Below are 17867 nucleotides of genomic sequence, written 5' to 3' on the forward strand. Positions count from 1 at the left end.
CACATTTATCACATTTATTTAGGAAAACCTCTACAGTAGATACAACGCAAGGTCTACGTTTGGTTAACTGAATCCCTGAGTTCGACCCTGAACTTACCAGGAACCTAAATTAGATTTACACTTGGGTCTGGTTTAGGAAAACTTGAACGTCATTAGAAGGAGTTGTGTGAGTTCTGTACATATATCTAACGCCCAACGCATTACAATTATTTAAACGCATTAAAGTATAACGCATGACTTATAATTGGACCTTATTTCTCCAATTTATTTTATACAATACACTTCTAGAGAAAATCACGATAGCAACGAACAGATACTATGCCTTTGAACAACATATTGGAAGTTGAGTTGTTTGATGTATAGGGCATTGATTTTATGGGACCTTTCCATCTATCTTGCGGACAACAATACCTTTTGTTAGCAGTCGATTATGTATCAAAGTGGGTCGAAGCTGTAGCGTATGCCAAGAATGATGCGGCAACCGTTTCAAAATTTCTTACCAGAAACATTTTCACACGCTTTGGAATGCCTAGGGCGCTGATAAGTGATGAAGGTACACATTTCATTAACCGTATTATTTTTAAATTACTTGCTAAATATAATGTCAGGCACAAAATCGCTACCACATACCACCCCCAAACCAACGATTAAGTGGAAGTATCTAACAGAGAGATCAAATCTATATTGGAAAAAGAGGTCAACGCATCCACGAAAGATTGGGCACAAATGCTGGATGAGGCACTATGAGCTTACAGAACTGCCTACAAGACGCCAATAGGTATGTCTCCCTATTCTTTGGTATTTGGAAAAGCATGCCACTTACCATTGGAATTGGAGTACAAAGCATTTTGGGCAGTAAGAAGCTAAACTTGAATTTATAGATTGTTGGTGAACAACGCAAGCTGCAACTCAACGAGCTCGATAAGTGGCAGCTGACCAAGCATTAGCATGACCAATGTATCGGTAAGAAAGAACTTTATATAGGTCAAAAGGTCTTGCTATCTATCGCGTTTGCGATTGTTCCCAAGAAAATTGAAGTCCAAGTGGTCAGGTCCATTCATTGCAAAAACAATCTTTCCTCATGGAGCTTTGGCACTTACACGAGAGGATGGCATTAATGCATTCAAGGTAAATGGGCAGTGGGTGAAACCTTACCTTGAAGGAAATCTAGAACGTAAAAAATCATCCTTCAAACTACGTGAAGCTATCTGAAGCTCGCATTGAAGCCTACCTGCGTTTGATTAGACACATATTCCAGGGACGCTTCCTCTTCCTCTTTTTTTTTTTTGCCTTATGTATTTTATGCTATTGATTTGCTATTCGATTCTTGATTAAATTTCTGCTTGCTTTGATTCTTTCTTTGATTGCTTTTTATTAATTCACAAAAAAAGCTTCTTTTTTAATGTTTGTTCAAACTGACTTAACAAGTAAATGCATTAAAATTAGATCAACGCATCACCATGCGTTAGAAGTTAAAAAGGTGCTCTTAGGGGGGATCAACCACTCGAGTGTTTAGAAGCCCAAGACGCGTCTCTTCACATTCGCAATTAATGGGCAGCCTAAATGTCCCAATCGACTGACACATCATAGTTGTCCTTTTGCCTCTCTCTCCTAGGTTGGTCTATAAAAAGGCTTCCAAACCCTTTACCTTCTTATTCTTCATTTTCCCCGAAGCCCTCTATATTTCAAAAGGAAATCGCCCAGCCCTCACCGTCCGACCAAGTAGCTGCTTCATTCAAAGCTCCGATCATCCATCAACCTCGCAATTTCGGATGCCTCGGACAGTCAAAATCACTCGATGAGCTTCGCTGGAGACTCACCAATAAGATTTTTTTCTTCTTCGTCCATTTCAATATCGTCTGCCTCTTTCTCTTCCCTCATGTCGAAGGCCCCCCATTTTAGCCAAGCAACGAGGCAGTTCTTCTTCCATTTCTCGAAGGTCGTCTCAACCTAAAACGGCCAAAAGACCTGCTCCGACCACAACCCTCATGCGCGCTTTGGCATTGTCCAAAAACCCCAAACCTCAACTAGACCTGAACCTTCCACTCCAACCTTTCCAATACCCCAACCTACTCCATCCAAGTCATGACGACAACTTACGTCCAAACGACCTATCTCATCTTCTATCGCACGACCATATAGAAAGCTTGGCCCACCACTAACCATCTAAAAAATCACCCTTTTTGTGTCAACGTATGAACCAATCCCAAAGCATCTCCACACCGCTCCATCACCTGCCATGCGTCCATTGACCCCCCTCTCCATTCAACCCTTGGCCACAATTTTTTTTCTAAGGGAGGCCAAGCCAGCCAAGCTACCAACCTTCCTCACCCATCATCAACTCTTTTCCCAGTTCGCTGCATACCCCTTCAGTAACCACTTCTATCACTCCACCAGCAACCCTCCTAGCTCTGACAGTCCTACATTAGAGTGCAATCCAATAGACCCCACAGAGCTGGCTCAAAGAGATGAGCAAGAGGTTTTTGGACCCATTTTAGCTAGTTTAGACCCTAGGCAAATGGACGAGATGGATCAAATGATGCGTCCAGAGTCAACCAACACATCAGCCAAGGTAATGGAGGAGGCTGAACGTTATGCAAATTTTTTGGAAGCGGAATTGGAAGAAGAAGAAAATAAAGAAAAAGAGAGAGAAGTCAGCCCTGACACATCGCATCCTCAACAATCTGATGCGAAAGGTGGGCCATCAAAAAGAAAAATAAGGCCAATTATGGATGAAGATGATGAGGATGAAAAGCATTGCACCTGGCCCAGTAGGTGTAACGCATGAACATTGCTTCGACTCAAGTACGACAGAACGTAGGCTCGAAAAGTATAGGCCTGCACATTAAGGGAAAAGAAAAACAACACTATAAAAGGAATTAAAAAGAAATTAAGGGGACTAGCTCGGGAGGCGAGACAGTTTGCAGCTGGGAAAAGAAAGGTGACAACTGCGTCACAAAGGCAAGTGAAGGGAAGAAAATGCCAATTTAATGACATATTGATAGAGAAAGGATTCTTCCCCGAACACAACCTATCGCCTGCATACATAACAGACACAGTAGACGCAATGGGCTGGCGTGAGCTATCTGTTGGTCCTACAAGGATTTGGGCTGATCTGGTCCACCGCTTTTACAAGAGTGAGTTTGATGAGAAGAAGGATGCGATCCTTGTCAACAACACTTTGGTAGCTTCTCTACTAGAAATATTAATGAAGTTCTCGACTCAAATAATACCCCAGACGTAGAAGGAAACTGCATCCTAGAGCAGCCAACTTCAGATCATTTAAAAGATGCATTAAGAGTAGTGGCCAAACCTGGAAGCCAATGGTAGATTTCAAGAACGAGAGTTATGATCTTGGCTTCCAGGAACCACACTAGATGCGAACCTGTGGTTGTACTTGATCAAGAACCACATCATGTCAATAATGCATGATGAGACGGTCTCCAAAGAACGCATCTTGGCCATTTAATGTATTATGCAGTGCATCCCCCTTGACATTGGAAAAATTATAGTAGATCAGATCAAGTTGTCAAGGTGAAGCCACACTACCAGTTGTATTTCCTGTGGCTTATTTATGCACTATGCAAACACTCGGGCCTCTCTCTGAGGGATGACCATGAAGAGGTCGATGGTCTTATGGATATCAAGTTAATTAGGCGTTTGCTCGTGGTTCACCAAATCAACCTGCCTTACCACTCAAAACTAGGGCAGCAAAGCCTTGACCTTCTAAACATGCGACAAAGAAAAGACGCGTCCAGGAAGTGGAACACAGCGATGATGCTTCGGTAAATAAAGAATTTAAAGCGGAGCAATGTTGAAGCACGAGGAAACGTACCTCAATTTAAACTTGGCTCTCCCTGCCCTAACTTTACCCTCACCAGTCGATGAACCAATTGATCTAACGCATCATGCTGAGACAAACGAAGATCAAATTGGCGAGACTTTTAGCCTCTGTCCTTCTCCTTTACAATCTCTTGTTTTGCCCTCCTTCATCGCTCCATCCAGAAACGAAGATCAAATTGGGTTAGGAACAAGTAACGCGTAACATTCAGAAGACCCGATTGAGGAGACACATGAAACTCAAGCCCCACCTCTAGCGTAGACCAACATGGATGAGCTGAAAGTGTTCGTCCAAGAATAAATCAGACCGTCGGCTACATCCATGGAAGTAATCCACATGCAGATGGCTACCTTGCAGCACTAGAATGTGGTACTAAGGGATTATATGTTGCAACTAATGCAGAAAATGCAGAACCAGTTCAATTTCATGACGCAATACATTAACCAAGTCCTTATGGGGATGTTTGCCTTGCTCCTTCTGCCTGCACCTGATCAACCCTCTACGCTTCATGGATGAAGACCCTGCACCTGAACGTAGGGATGATGTGCCAGCACATAAGCAATTTGGGAGTGTTGTTTGTGTTTTGTGAATTTTAATTAATCTTTTGTAGAAATTAGTTTTGTATGAAGTAATCCCAATACATTTCTTTTAAGTATTGAGTGAAATGTTTCATTTTTCATCCTTGTGTGTTAGGGAACTGATTCTTATTAATTCTCTGATTATGTAATCGGTCGGCACAATAGCTAAACGAAGGTTGAGTTCTTTATTAAACGATAACGTCAAACAGAACTAAACGATCATTTACAATTGCCACTTGATTGTTTACCAATCCTATACGATTGCTAAGGATTACTAGACGATTGCTTACAAAATATCTCTGCGATCGCGTACAAACTCCTATACGATCGCTTAGAAACTATTACACGATCACTTATAGATTACAACACGATCACCTACCACTACTACACGATCGTTGGCCCCTCGCTATACGATCACTTAGAAGAAGTAAATGACAGACAGGGCACCTCGATAGAAACTACACAATGGAACACTCGGGTCTCCCACTCTCAAGAGCAACCCTTTTCCACTTCTAAAATACCAATACCCGCCTTTTTGTTTCTTCCTTCTTTTAAATGATCAGCTTTGAACAAACTTTCAGTTGCGGTTTTCAACCTCCCTAACGGACTCAACCGTCGGCATCAACGTTTTTTCCAACCTTTCACTCCTTTTTCTTTGAGTAAAGTGCCTATCATTACCTCCCCCCTCTACCTTTACCTTGTCCTCAAGGTAAAATTCAGGAAACTGGTTTTGGAAGTCATCGAGCACCTCCCATGTTGCCTCATGTTTCGGTAAACTTTCCACTTTACCAACATTTCACGTCCCCGCTATGGTAGCCTTGACCTAGAGCTCAAAACAACTTCTGGCTTCGACAACCAAATGTGATTTTCATTGACCAAGGGATCCACAGACAACTCCCCCTGAGGCTGGCCAACCAGCTTCTTTAGCTGTGAGACATGAAACACGGGATGTATAGACACCGTAGAGGGAAGGTTCAATTTGAAGGCCACCATGCCCACTCTATCGACCACCTGATATGATCCATAGTACTTGGGAGATAATTTTACATACTTCTTTTATCGAACTGAAATTTGACAATAAGGTCGTAACTTCAACCACATCGAATCACCAATCTGAAATTCAACATCACGATGTTTCATGTCAGCAAACTTCTTCATTTTCTCTTGAGCCTTCCACAAATGATCCTTGAGCACACGTAACGCCTCAACTTTGTCTCTCATCTGTTGATCTAAAGTTGCATTGGCAGTACAATCATCACCATAATAAACCAGCACTAGGGGTTGTCTTCCATACATAATCTGAAAAGGAGAGAAACCAGTAGAAACGTTATATGTCGTATTATACCAATATTCTGCCCAATGCAACCAGTTGATCCACTCCTCTTATACACATCTAGATGTGTATAAGAGACAGTCCATACATAATCTGAAAAGGAGAGAAACCAGTAGAAACGTTATATGTCGTATTATACCAATATTCTGCCCAATGCAACCAGTTGATCCACTCTCTCGGCTGCCCTCCACAAAAACACCTGAGATACATCTCTACACTATGATTCACCACTTCTGTCTGACCATCCGACTGCAGATGATAGGTTGTGCTGTGGTGGAGCTTAGTACCTGTCAATCGGAATAACTCCTGCCAAAAGTGACTCACAAACACCTTATCCCTATCCGACACAATTGACTTCGGCACACCGTGAAGTTTAACTATTTCTTTACAAAATGTATCAGCTACAATACCAGCATTAAAAGGGTGCTTCAATGGCAGAAAGTGAGCATATTTACTCAATAGATCCACGAATACTAAGATCACTTCATATCCTCTCGCCTTTGGTAAGCCTTCAATAAAATCTGTTGAAATGTCTGCCCACACAACATCAGGTATAGGCATGCCAATCCAGCTGGTGATAATGCTAAGAACTTATTCTTCTGGCAAACGATACATTCCTCCACATACCTCTTAACAGTTGTTTTCATGCCTTCCCAATCAACTCCCCTGTTATTCTCTTGTATGTTCTCAAAAATCCAGAATGACCACCAAACACCGAGTCATGATTCGTATGCAAGATTATAGGAATCAACGAAGAGGAGCTAGAGAGAAATAACCTCCTTTTATACTTCAACACACCCTATTGTATAGAAAAATCCTGCACCCCATCCTCTTTCTTCAGTACACGCTCTTTAATTCTCTATAACCGATCATTGAGCTCAACTTCCTTCTAAATCACAATTATATCAATAAGAGTAAGAGCTGATATTTGAGCCAGTTGAGCCTCGATCTCCACCCTAGATAAGGCATTCGCGACACCATTCTCCAATCTGTGTCGGTATATCATCTCAAAGTCATAGCCAAGTAACTTAGCTACCAAATTCTGATACTGTGGTTGTATCGTCCTCTGTTCCAACAGAAATTTCAGAGCCTTCTGATCGGTCTTGATAATAAATCGTCGTCCTAACAAATAAGGACGCCACCGCTGCACGATCATTACAACTGCCAACAATTCCCTCTCATACACTGGTTTCACGTGATCCCGCAATGACAGAGTGTGACTGTAAAAAGCGATTGACTGCTTCTGTTGCACCAACACCGCGCCTATGCCATATCTGAGTGCATCAATCTCCACCTCAAATGGTCTACTAAAATCAGGAAGTGCCAACACTGGTAACATCATCATGATTGTTTTGAGCTTCTCAAAAGCCAATTGAGCATCCTCTGTCCATCGGAACGTTTCGCCCTTCAATATTTGTGTCAAAGCTACGGCTATACTGCCATAATTTTGCACAAACCTTCGATGGTAACCAGACAAGCCCAAGAATCCCCGCACCTCCTTCATTGTCTTAAGTACTGTCTCTTGCAAACTGACAATTCTTTTGATTAGCGTAGAGCTCGTTCTCCCTTAAGACTGTTATTACTACTTCTAAATGCTGCAAGTGTTCTTCAAAGTTTCGACTATATACCAATATATCATCAAAGAAGACTAACACAAAGTGGCACAAATACGGTTTGAATATGTGGTTCATCAATGCTTGAAAATTAGAATGTGCATTAGTTAAACCGAAGGGCATTACCAAAAATTCATACTGTCCCTCGTGTGTCTGGAAGGCTGTCTTCTCCAAATCCCTCGGATCATTCGAATTTGATGATATCTGGACTTCAAATCTAGCTTCGAAAAGTAGGCAACTCCATATAACTCATCGAAAAGCTCTTCTACCATAGGGATTGGAAATTTATTCTGAATAGTAGTAGTGTTAAGGGCACGGTAATCTGTCAAAAACTCCATCCTCCATCATTCTTTTTAACTAATAGAACAGAACTTGAGTATGGATTGGTGCTCGGTCGAATGATACTCGAGTCCAACATTTCCTCCACTAGTTTCTCCATCTCGGCCTTTTGATGGTATGCATATCTATACAGTCAAACGTTTATGGGACTAGTTCCTTCCTTCAGGTGAATGTGATGCTCAATATTTCAACGAGGAGGTAACTCTCCAGGCTATTCAAACACATCTTGAAATTGATGAAGCAAATTTGACAAGGGTTTCAATATTGATTCAACTGTTCTGTTTCCTTCTTGCTCATCAAATATCTCATCTCCATTCAACAATCTACATTCAACCAAGAATCCTTGTTCTTCGGCCTCCCACGTTTTTACCATACATTTTAGACTAATCCTTGATCTTGCAGAGTTATCTTCCTACCCTCATAAATAAATGTCATTGTAAGACTTCGCCAATCAACCTCTATTTTTCCCAAGGAATGTAACCACTGCATTCCCAAAATCACATCCACACTCCCCAACTCCAATGGCAAAAAACTATCGCACACATTACAATCACCCAGCTTCATTTCCATATTCTGACAGAACCCCTTTCTATGCACCGCAGTGCTTGATCCCAGAACAACTATATAATTGGTCGTATCCGTGACATTCAACTACAGACGATTCACCAGGCCTTCTATTATGAAGTTGTGTGTAGCACCACAATCTATCAGCACCATGATAGATTCTCCCCCGATGACCCCTTTAATCTTCATCGTCCGTGGATTAGTTAATCCCAAGACCGAATTCACAGACAGTTCAGCAATTGGCGAAAGTTCTTCGCTCATCCTTAACATATTTAGCTCTAATGTCTCTTTTGCAACTTCATCGTCTTCACACAATTCCCATTCTTCTCCAGACGCCTGAACTAAAAGTAATCTCAATTCTCTCAATTCCCGCCCTCTGCACCGATGCCCGACAGTGTACTTTTCATCGCACTAGAAATAGAGTCTTTTTCTCTCTTTGACTAGAATTTTGCATCCGTTAATCAACTTGCTAAAATGTCTCTCCGATTTTCATTATTTGTTGCTCCTCATAAGGTAATAGTCCTCATTGGAAAGGACTCTCTAGTTTTCCCTCCTTTCTTTAGTCCACCCCCGGCTCCTGGTTTATTCACATTATCACTATTGAATTTCGAAGAGTTTGAGTTTTGGAACTTACCTCTGTATGTTCGCACTCGTCCCGCTTCCACCCGCACGTTTTCTCTATCTTCAACTCGTTAGGCCAACGACATCATTTACGCCAATCCAATAGGACCCCAACATTTAACATCTGCCTTTATCCATGGTGTCAATCCATTCATGAACGTCTCCTCTAAAACTTCATTCGAAAATTGAGGCAACGGTGCTACTAGCTTGTCGAATAAATTGCGATATGCCTCCACAGTTGTTTCTTGTTTAATAGACAAGAATCTTCCACAAATCGATCCTTCCCTTAAAGATCGGAATCGGACTAACATTCTTTTCTTCAAATCTTCCCAGTCTTTAAACGGTTCTCTACTCTCTTCTGATCGGTACTAGTCTAGTGCAGCACCGTCAAAGTTTATAATTGCCACGGTCATCTTCTTCGATTCAGTCAACTTGTGAATTTGAAAATTTTTGGGATTTGTGTCCTAATACTCCCAGAGTCTCGTTGTTTTGTAAAGATACATATTGTTTGATGAATAAAATAAGCAATATTTAATTCTGGCATTTACTCATATCCAATAAACAAAGCTCCTTGGTTATCTTATATGAACTTAAGCATGCATATGTGATATACAAGTGGATCATGCCTTAAGTGATAACCTAAATAGGTCTGTAGTACAAGGATTAAGGTAGGAAACTTGATCCTAGTGACACTATGGATACAACTCGCTTTGTAGAGGTTTGCAAGTGTTGTAAACTACTACAGCTGGTAGATCCTGACCATTCATGTGGAGACGTGCGAGCGGGGGTGTCCTATACAAAGAGTTTGTATAAGACCTGGACCACGAGATGATTAGACTCTGTATACAATGCCGTTGATACTAGAGACTTACATCTCACCTAAACGACCATAGGTGACACGACCTTAGTCATGAGTGTTTTGGGAACTCCTGCCTTTGAGGGCGGTCCTTTGATTAGTATGGGTGAGAGTGGCTAGATTGCCAACTAAACATGCCTACCTTTTCGGAGACTTGTCTGATCTAGGAGCTGGGAACTCAATCCACAAGATGGAATTCACTCCTTTCTCGAAGCAGGGATAAGTAGAGAGATTGCTCCCTTAAGGGCTGATTTCGGGGCTTCAACATAGTGGCCACAGCTTCTCTTTGGAAGAGAAGACTCAGTCATAGTAGGACTATGATTTATGTTCATTAGAGGGATCAGTGGTACTTAAGGAGACAGATGTAACTACAGAGGCATAACGATTATTGGCCCAGCTGTACTTATGAGCGATCTGTGAAGGGTTGTCGCACTGCTGATTGGTTAAGATGGACATATAATATATATGTGGTAAGGAGAGTTTAGCTATCAGTCTTTAGTGGAGTGCCTGGCAGTTAACGAACGGTGGATCTCGTGACTAAAGAGTTTAGTCAGTTATTCACATACCGTTGGAGCTTCAAGCTACATCCATAAGGTCTCCTTGGTAACTCAATGAATTCAGTTGAGGATCAGTTATTGGTGCTGATTTGAAATGTTCAAATTGACAAGAGGTATTTTGATTATATATGATGTAATCGGTATAATGTATAAGATACATCTAGTGGAGGATTGATGTAAATGAGATTTACATTAAGTACCATGGAATAGAAAAAGAACTATGGTTTATATGTTTCATGAGATGAAATATTAAAACTATAGGTTATAAATATAGTATGATAAGTTGGTTATCATTTATATTTATAATAATATTAATTATTGGATAATTGATTCTTTTTCTTTAATAACCAATTGAGTGGGTGGTTATTGGATTTTCATGGTAACCGTGAGATAAAGGGAAAATGGTTTTCCTAATTTTAGTAATGGTTGAAAAGTTTTCATAAAAAGTTTTTTGAGATTTCTCTCGGCAAAAGGAATCTCACGGAGTTGTCAAGTAAATACAGATTTACTAAACAATAGCTTAGGCGAGCTAAACGATCGTGCAGTGGTGAGCTAAACGCTCGTACAGTTTTTATCAAACGATCGCATAGCTTTTACTAGATGATCGCTTGCCCAAACTAAACGATCGTGTAGTGTCTGTAGGCGACAGACCGAGCTAAACGATCGCATAGCTTTTCCTAGACGTCGCTTAGCTATAGCTAAACGATTGGGCATCGACCTATACGATAGTTCTCCGCCATCTCCCACTTGCCCAGTCGTGTAGATGATCGGTGTTTCCTCCTTCGTCTACCTCATTCCAAGTCCAAACAGAGCCCACCCTCTGGATTCTAACACCGAGAATACATAGCTGTCTCTTATACACATCTAGATGTGTATAAGAGACAGGTCGTGTAGATGATCGGTGTTTCCTCCTTCGTCTACCTCATTCCAAGTCCAAACAGAGCCCACCCTTTGGATTCTAACACCGAGAATACCAAGGTAGCCTTGTTGGTAGTGTCATACTCAACTCGACACCGTCAAGGTGCTGTGAAGGTCGTTCATGTTGTTGTTGATAATTGAGGACGAGCGCAAAGTGTTCGTGTTGTGTTGCGATCGTGTAGATCGAGTGTTTGAAGTTGTTGTTGTTTGAGCAGTTGTGCAAAAAGGAGCGTGGAGATGAATCTTCAAATGTTCGTAGAGTTTTTCCTTTGTGCATTTGTAGTTATTCATGCTGTAATTTCTGTATTAATTGTATTACCGCATATGTTGTAGACGACTGTAATATGTGATGTTCATTCATGATTGTGATTCGGAATGTTATTATTTTCGCTGCTCATGGAAATCTTGAGTCCGATTTCCTTCAATTGGTATCAAAGTCAGGTTCTCTGATATTCCAAATTACAACTCTGAATTTAACTTCATTTTACAGTCGCGATGGGTTTCTGCCTTTGTAGTTAATCATTTTTTGCATTTGTGGTTGCGTTGATGAAAGTTTCGGGTTAAATTTCCTTTTGTTAAAGCTTTCGGTATTACAAAGTGTTAATTGTAAGGGCCCCTGTGTTTTTTGGGCGAAATTAACTTGCAATCAAGTCTGTAATTCAAAAAGTTAAGAGTTTTTCGAGTCGTTCGTGCTGAAGCTTCGAGGCATGGAGATGCGGTTCTCAATGAAGAAAAAGACCAAGCATTGGTCGGATCGTGTAGCCTTAGGTAAACGATCGTTGGGATTTAACTAAATGATCGTTTAGATTTTTCTTTACGATCGTATAGTATTTTCGAAACGATCATTTCACTAATGCTAAATGATCGGGTAAATCGTTTACTTTATTGCGTAGCATTGGTTGCCTAATCGTGTAGGCGCTGGAGGTAGACGATCATAGAGGGAGCATGCGATGCTCATCATTCAGTAGAAGGCTAGCGCTAGACGATCGTGTAGTTAGCAAGCATCATCGCTTAGTTACTACCTATGCGATTGCGCGTATGCCATACGGAGGCGCTAGCTAAGCGATCGCTTTGGCGATGGTGCTTTGTGGCATCGTAGTCGTTTAAATGATCATGGAAGGCGGGCATTGTGTAGATCGTGCTAAGTGATCATGTACTTCAGACTTCATCGGTTAGTAAAGGTACACGATCGTGTAGTAATAGCTAAACGATCGTTTAGATTTTTCTAGACGATCATATAGTAAATGCTAAACGATCGTTTAGCTTTAGGAATGCTGGTAAACGATAGAGCAAAGGGTTGTTTTATCGTGTAGATGATCGCGAGGTGCTTAGTACACGATGGTTGGAGAATCGATGCTTTGCCTAAGCGGTTCGAGACCCGGTTCACCTGTTTGAACTGAAGACTCCATATCTTTGTAATAATTGGCTTTTTTTGTGTTTTTAAGGAAATTTCACCCGCTTCATCAAATTTGGTTGTTTATACTGTGATGTACGGTACTTATATGCCAAAGTGTTTGTGATATAGTTAAAACTCACCTTAGGTCGTGCAATTATTCATGCATCATGTATTATAAATGTTATAATCAAGCATGAAGAAATTACTTGAAAGCATGAGCATGCATCATGAAATATAAGAGTTATATTTTTCATGTAGTGAGCATTATCATGCATTATCCTTTTATTATAAATGTTATAGTCTAAGGGTGAATGTTAGCATGTCTTGCTTGTTTCATTATTGTTTTGTATAAGTGTTATATAAAAGAAGTAGTAATGAATGAGCAATGCATTGAGCATGACACTTAGGCTATTTATAAACGTTATGAATGCCTTGCATGTGTTAGCTTAGGATTTTGGTTGTTTTCGTTTATAAGAGTTATAAAGGAAACTAGACCTAAAATCAATAATTCAGAGTTGCATGCGGACTTAGGGTGAACTCAAGTTTTTTAAAAGGGTTCTTAAAATTGGATTGAGATAGACCTAAGTTCAAGTGGTTCTAAAGAGTTTAGTAACCTAGATTAATCTTTTAAAATCGGTTTAATAGGATTAAATTGGTTGAATAAAAGATTAAATTTGTTGTAAACCTATCTATAAGGGACCTTTTGTCTAAGGTAGGTTCTGGCCAGGCTGGGGTTCTTAAGTTGACGGAAACGTAACACTCCTACCTAGGAACCTACCTGGAAAGGTGAATTAGATAGATTTTCAACAAGCATGCAACGATTTGGTCAAAGACTCCGTTAAAGAGTTTAATGGATGATGATCAAAAGTTGTTTCACTATCCAAGGTAAAAGTTACTCTTGGGCAAACCTAAAAGTTACTTAGTTAAAATCCTTAGCCGTGTTTTTTCTAAGTAAGCTAAACCTTAGGTTATAAAATACTCAGTGGAAGGAAGAGGCGAATCAGATATGTTTATGATTCCACTCACGTTTCTCCCTGTATGTTCACACCGTAAGATTCATGTTGGGCCTCGTGGTGCCCTGGGAGCATCCCACTTCGGATGGTGTTTACATGAGTCAATATCAAGGTGGACTGAGAGAGTGTTTATAGTAAGTGGGTGGGTGAAAGGTGTGTGTCAACATGTCCTATGGTCTCTGTCATTGGTTCACACCGTGATATCATTCTGTACTCCCTCGTGTCGCCTTTGTGCGTCCCCCTTCGGATGGGTTTTATGCAATTGGTCAATATCAAGGTGAACTTCAGAAAATGGATAGGGTCGCTTTAGATTTTGCCCCAATCGGATTTTTTCCCTTTGGATTGGCCTTTTGGGACGGACCTCTAGGACTTAAAAATAGGTGGGTCCACACTTACGGGAGATGTTAAGTAAGTTAATGATCTCTTGGCCAAATCAATGATGACTAGTCGTTATAAGAGCAAGAGTTGTTCTGGTATTAATGACTGGTTGAAAATTTCTCAATTCAGAGGAGGGATAACTGACCTCCCTTTGGCGGCTTTTCCTAAACTTTTGAAGCATCATTGTGAAACTATATGTCACACGAGGTTCATGTTAGTTTTGCGAAAACCTTATTGATGTTGTTTTGTTTTTACACGGGTATTTGCTTAAAACCTAAACATAGGTCAATGTGTTTTTCTTTTCAGCAACTCGTTAGTATTTCCATTTAAAGCTTTTAAAATGACCGATTCCTTACAGTGGAAAGAATCGTGTGAAATGAATTTCATGGCAAACGACCTCCATCCCACTACTCTCCAAAAGAGGAGACAAGACAGTAAATATGATTTATTGGTCTTGGAGACGTGTATGGTAGAGAATGATGATTCTACCTGAATCCTTGATTCAGGTGCTACCAATCATGTCAGTTCCTCTTACCAAGGATTCAGTTCCTGGCAAATGTTGCCACAGGAAGAGATGACTCTTCGAGTCGGTACTGGTGAGGTCGTTTCAGCTGTTGTTGTATGCAGGCTGAAGTTATTTCTTGACAAGAAACGTTATCTGTTACTGGATAATGTTTTTGTAGCTCCTCATATTAAAAGAAACTTAATCTCGGTTTCTTGTTTCATTGGACAAGGTTATACTATCTCATTTTCTAAGAATAAAGTGTTTATTTTCAAGAATGGAATGGAGATTGGTTATGGTTCACTGTAAAATAACTTATATGTACTAAGGTCGTTAGTCATAAAAGCCTTGTTTAACACTGAAATGTTCAGTACGGCAACAACAGCTAAAAGACCAAAGGTTTCTCCAAAGGAAAACGCCCATCTTTTGTATCTTAGATTAGGTCACATCAACCTCAATAGGATTGAAAAGTTGGTGAAAAGTGGACTTTGAAGAGTTTAGAAGAAAACTCATTTTCGGTATGTGAATCATGCCTCGAAGGCAAGATGACGAAACGACCTTTTATTGGAAAAGGTTACAGAGCCAAGGAAGCCTTGAAGCTTATACATTCAAACCTCTATGGCCCTATGAATGTTAGAGCTCAAGGTGGGTATAAATATTTCATCTCTTTCATAGATGATTATTCAAGATTTGGGTATCTCTTTCTAATGCAACGTAAGTCTGAAGCCCTTGACAAGTTCAAGGAGTATAAGGCAGAAGTTGAAAACTTGTTAGGTAAGAAGATAAAAACACTATGATCTGATCGTGGTGGAGAGTATATGGACCTCCAATTTCATAACTATATGATAGAACATGGGATTGCATCCCAACTCTCGGTCAATGGTATACCTCAGTAGAATGGTGTATCAGAAAGGAGAAACAGAACCTTGTTAGACATGGTTAGGTCTATGATAAGTTATGCTCATCTTCCAGACTCGTTTTGGGGTTATGTAGTGCAGATTGTATGTTATATCCTGAATAATGTTCCCTCGAAAAGTATTTCTGAATCACCTTTTGAGTTATGGAGAGGTCGTAAAGGTAGTTTATGCCACTTCAAGATTTGAGGCTGTCCGGCACATGTGCTAGCGACTAACCCAAAGAAGTTGGAACCACGTTCGAAGGTTTTCCTCTTTGTAGGCTACCCCAAGGAAAAGAGAGGTGGATACTTCTATGATCTAAGTGAGAACAAAGTGTTTGTTTCCACAAATGCTATCTTCTTGGAAGAAGACCACATGAGGGATCATAAGCCACGAAGTAAGCTCGTTTTACGTGAGATCTCAAGTGAGACTGAGACTGCTGAAGGTTTAACAAGAGTTGTTGAACAGGCCGACAGATCAACAAAAGTTATTAAGGTCGGAATGTCTAGTCAACCAGCTCAAGATTTAAGACTGCCTCGACGTAGTGAGAGGGTTATGAACCCACCGAATCTCTACATGGGTTTGACTGAAGCCCAAAACGCCATTACGAATGATGGGGTCGAGGATCCGTTGTCTTTTAAGAAATCAATGGTGTATGTTGACAAAGATGAATGGATTAAAGCCATGACCAGGAAATGGAGTCTATGTACTACAATAACCTCTGGGAGCTTGTTGATCAACTTGATGGGGTAAGACCTATTGGGTGTAAGTGGATCTTTAAGCGAAAGAGAGGTGTAGATGGAAAGGTGTAAACATTTAAGGCTAGACTCGTGGCAAAGAGTTATACCCAGGATGAGGGAGTTGACTATGAGGAAACTTTCTCACCTATTGTCATGCTAAAGTCTATCAGGATTCTCCTGTCCATAGCCACATTTTATGATTATGAAATATGGCAAATGGACGTCAAGACTGCTTTTCTTAATGGTAATCTTGAGGAGACCATCTATATGACTCAACCAAAGAGCATCATTCCAGATCAAGAGCAAAGAGTTTGCAAGCTTAATAGGTCCATTTATGGGCTGAAGCAAGCATCTAGATCTTGGAACATCAGATTTGACACTGTTGTCAAGTCATTTGGCTTTGACCAGTTGATGAGCCTTGTGTTTACAAGAAGATCATCAATAGCTCAGTAGCTTTCCTGGTATTGTATGTGGATGATATCCTACTCAGGGAATGATGTAGGGTATCTGACTGACATTAAGGAGTGGCTAGTTGTCCAGTTGCAGATGAAAGATTTGGGTGAGACAAAGTATATTCTCGAGATCCAGATCATTTAGGATCATAAGAACAAACGGTTAGCCCTGTCTTAGGCATCATACATGATCAAATGTTGATGAGGTACAAGATGTCGGATTCCAAGAGTGGTTTGTTACCCTTCAGGCATGGAATCGTTTTGTTTAAGGATCAACGTCATAAGACACCTCAAGAGGTTGAGGAAATGAGACGAATTCCCTATGTTTCTGCGGTAGGAAGCTTGATGTATGCAATGTTGTGTACCGACTCGACATTTGCTATGCAGTAGGAATTATCTATCAGTATCAGTCCAATCCAGGATTTGATCACTGGATGGCAATCAAGACGATTCTTAAGTATCTTCGGAGAACGAGGGACTACATGCTTGTGTATAGAGATAAGGATTTGATCCTTACAGGATACACGGACTCTGACTTTTAGATCGATTAAGATTCTCGCAAATCGACATCGAGGTCAGTGTTTACTCTGAATGGAGGGGCTGTAGTCTGGCAAAGCATCAAGCAAGGATGCATCGCGAACTCCACTATGGAAGCCGAATACGTAGCGGCTTGTAAAGCAGCTAAGAAGGTTGTTTGGCTGAGGAAGTTCCTTTTAGATTTGGAAGTTGTTCCAAATATGGGTTTTCCTATCACTCTTTATTGCGATAACAGTGGGTTTATGGCAAATTTGAAAGAGCCTCAAAGTCATTGTCAAGGTAAGCACATAGAACGGAAATATCACCTGATCAAGGAGATTATGAATCGTGGTGATGTGATAGTCATGAAGATCGCATCGGAGCACAACGTTGCTGGTTTCTTTACAAAGGCCCTCATGGCTAAAGTGTTTGAGGGTCACCTGGAGAGTCTGGGTCTGCGGGACATGCGACATCTTGTCTAGGGCAACTGGGAGATGATACTAGGGTATGCCCTAGTTTATTGTATATTGTACATTTTTATATTGTATTATACATTAGTCTCCCGAGTCATTAGGCCAAGTGGGAGATTCTTGGGATTAGTGTCTTAATTCTCCCGGAGTCTTGTTGTTTTGTAAAGTTACACATTGTTTAATGAATAAAATAAGTATTATTTAATTCTGGCATTTACTCATATCCAATAAACAAAGCTCTTTGGTTATCTTATGTGAACTTAAGCATGTATATGTGATATACA

This window comes from Benincasa hispida, chromosome 12 (genome assembly GCF_009727055.1).
Source record: "Benincasa hispida cultivar B227 chromosome 12, ASM972705v1, whole genome shotgun sequence".
NCBI lineage: Eukaryota > Viridiplantae > Streptophyta > Magnoliopsida > Cucurbitales > Cucurbitaceae > Benincasa > Benincasa hispida.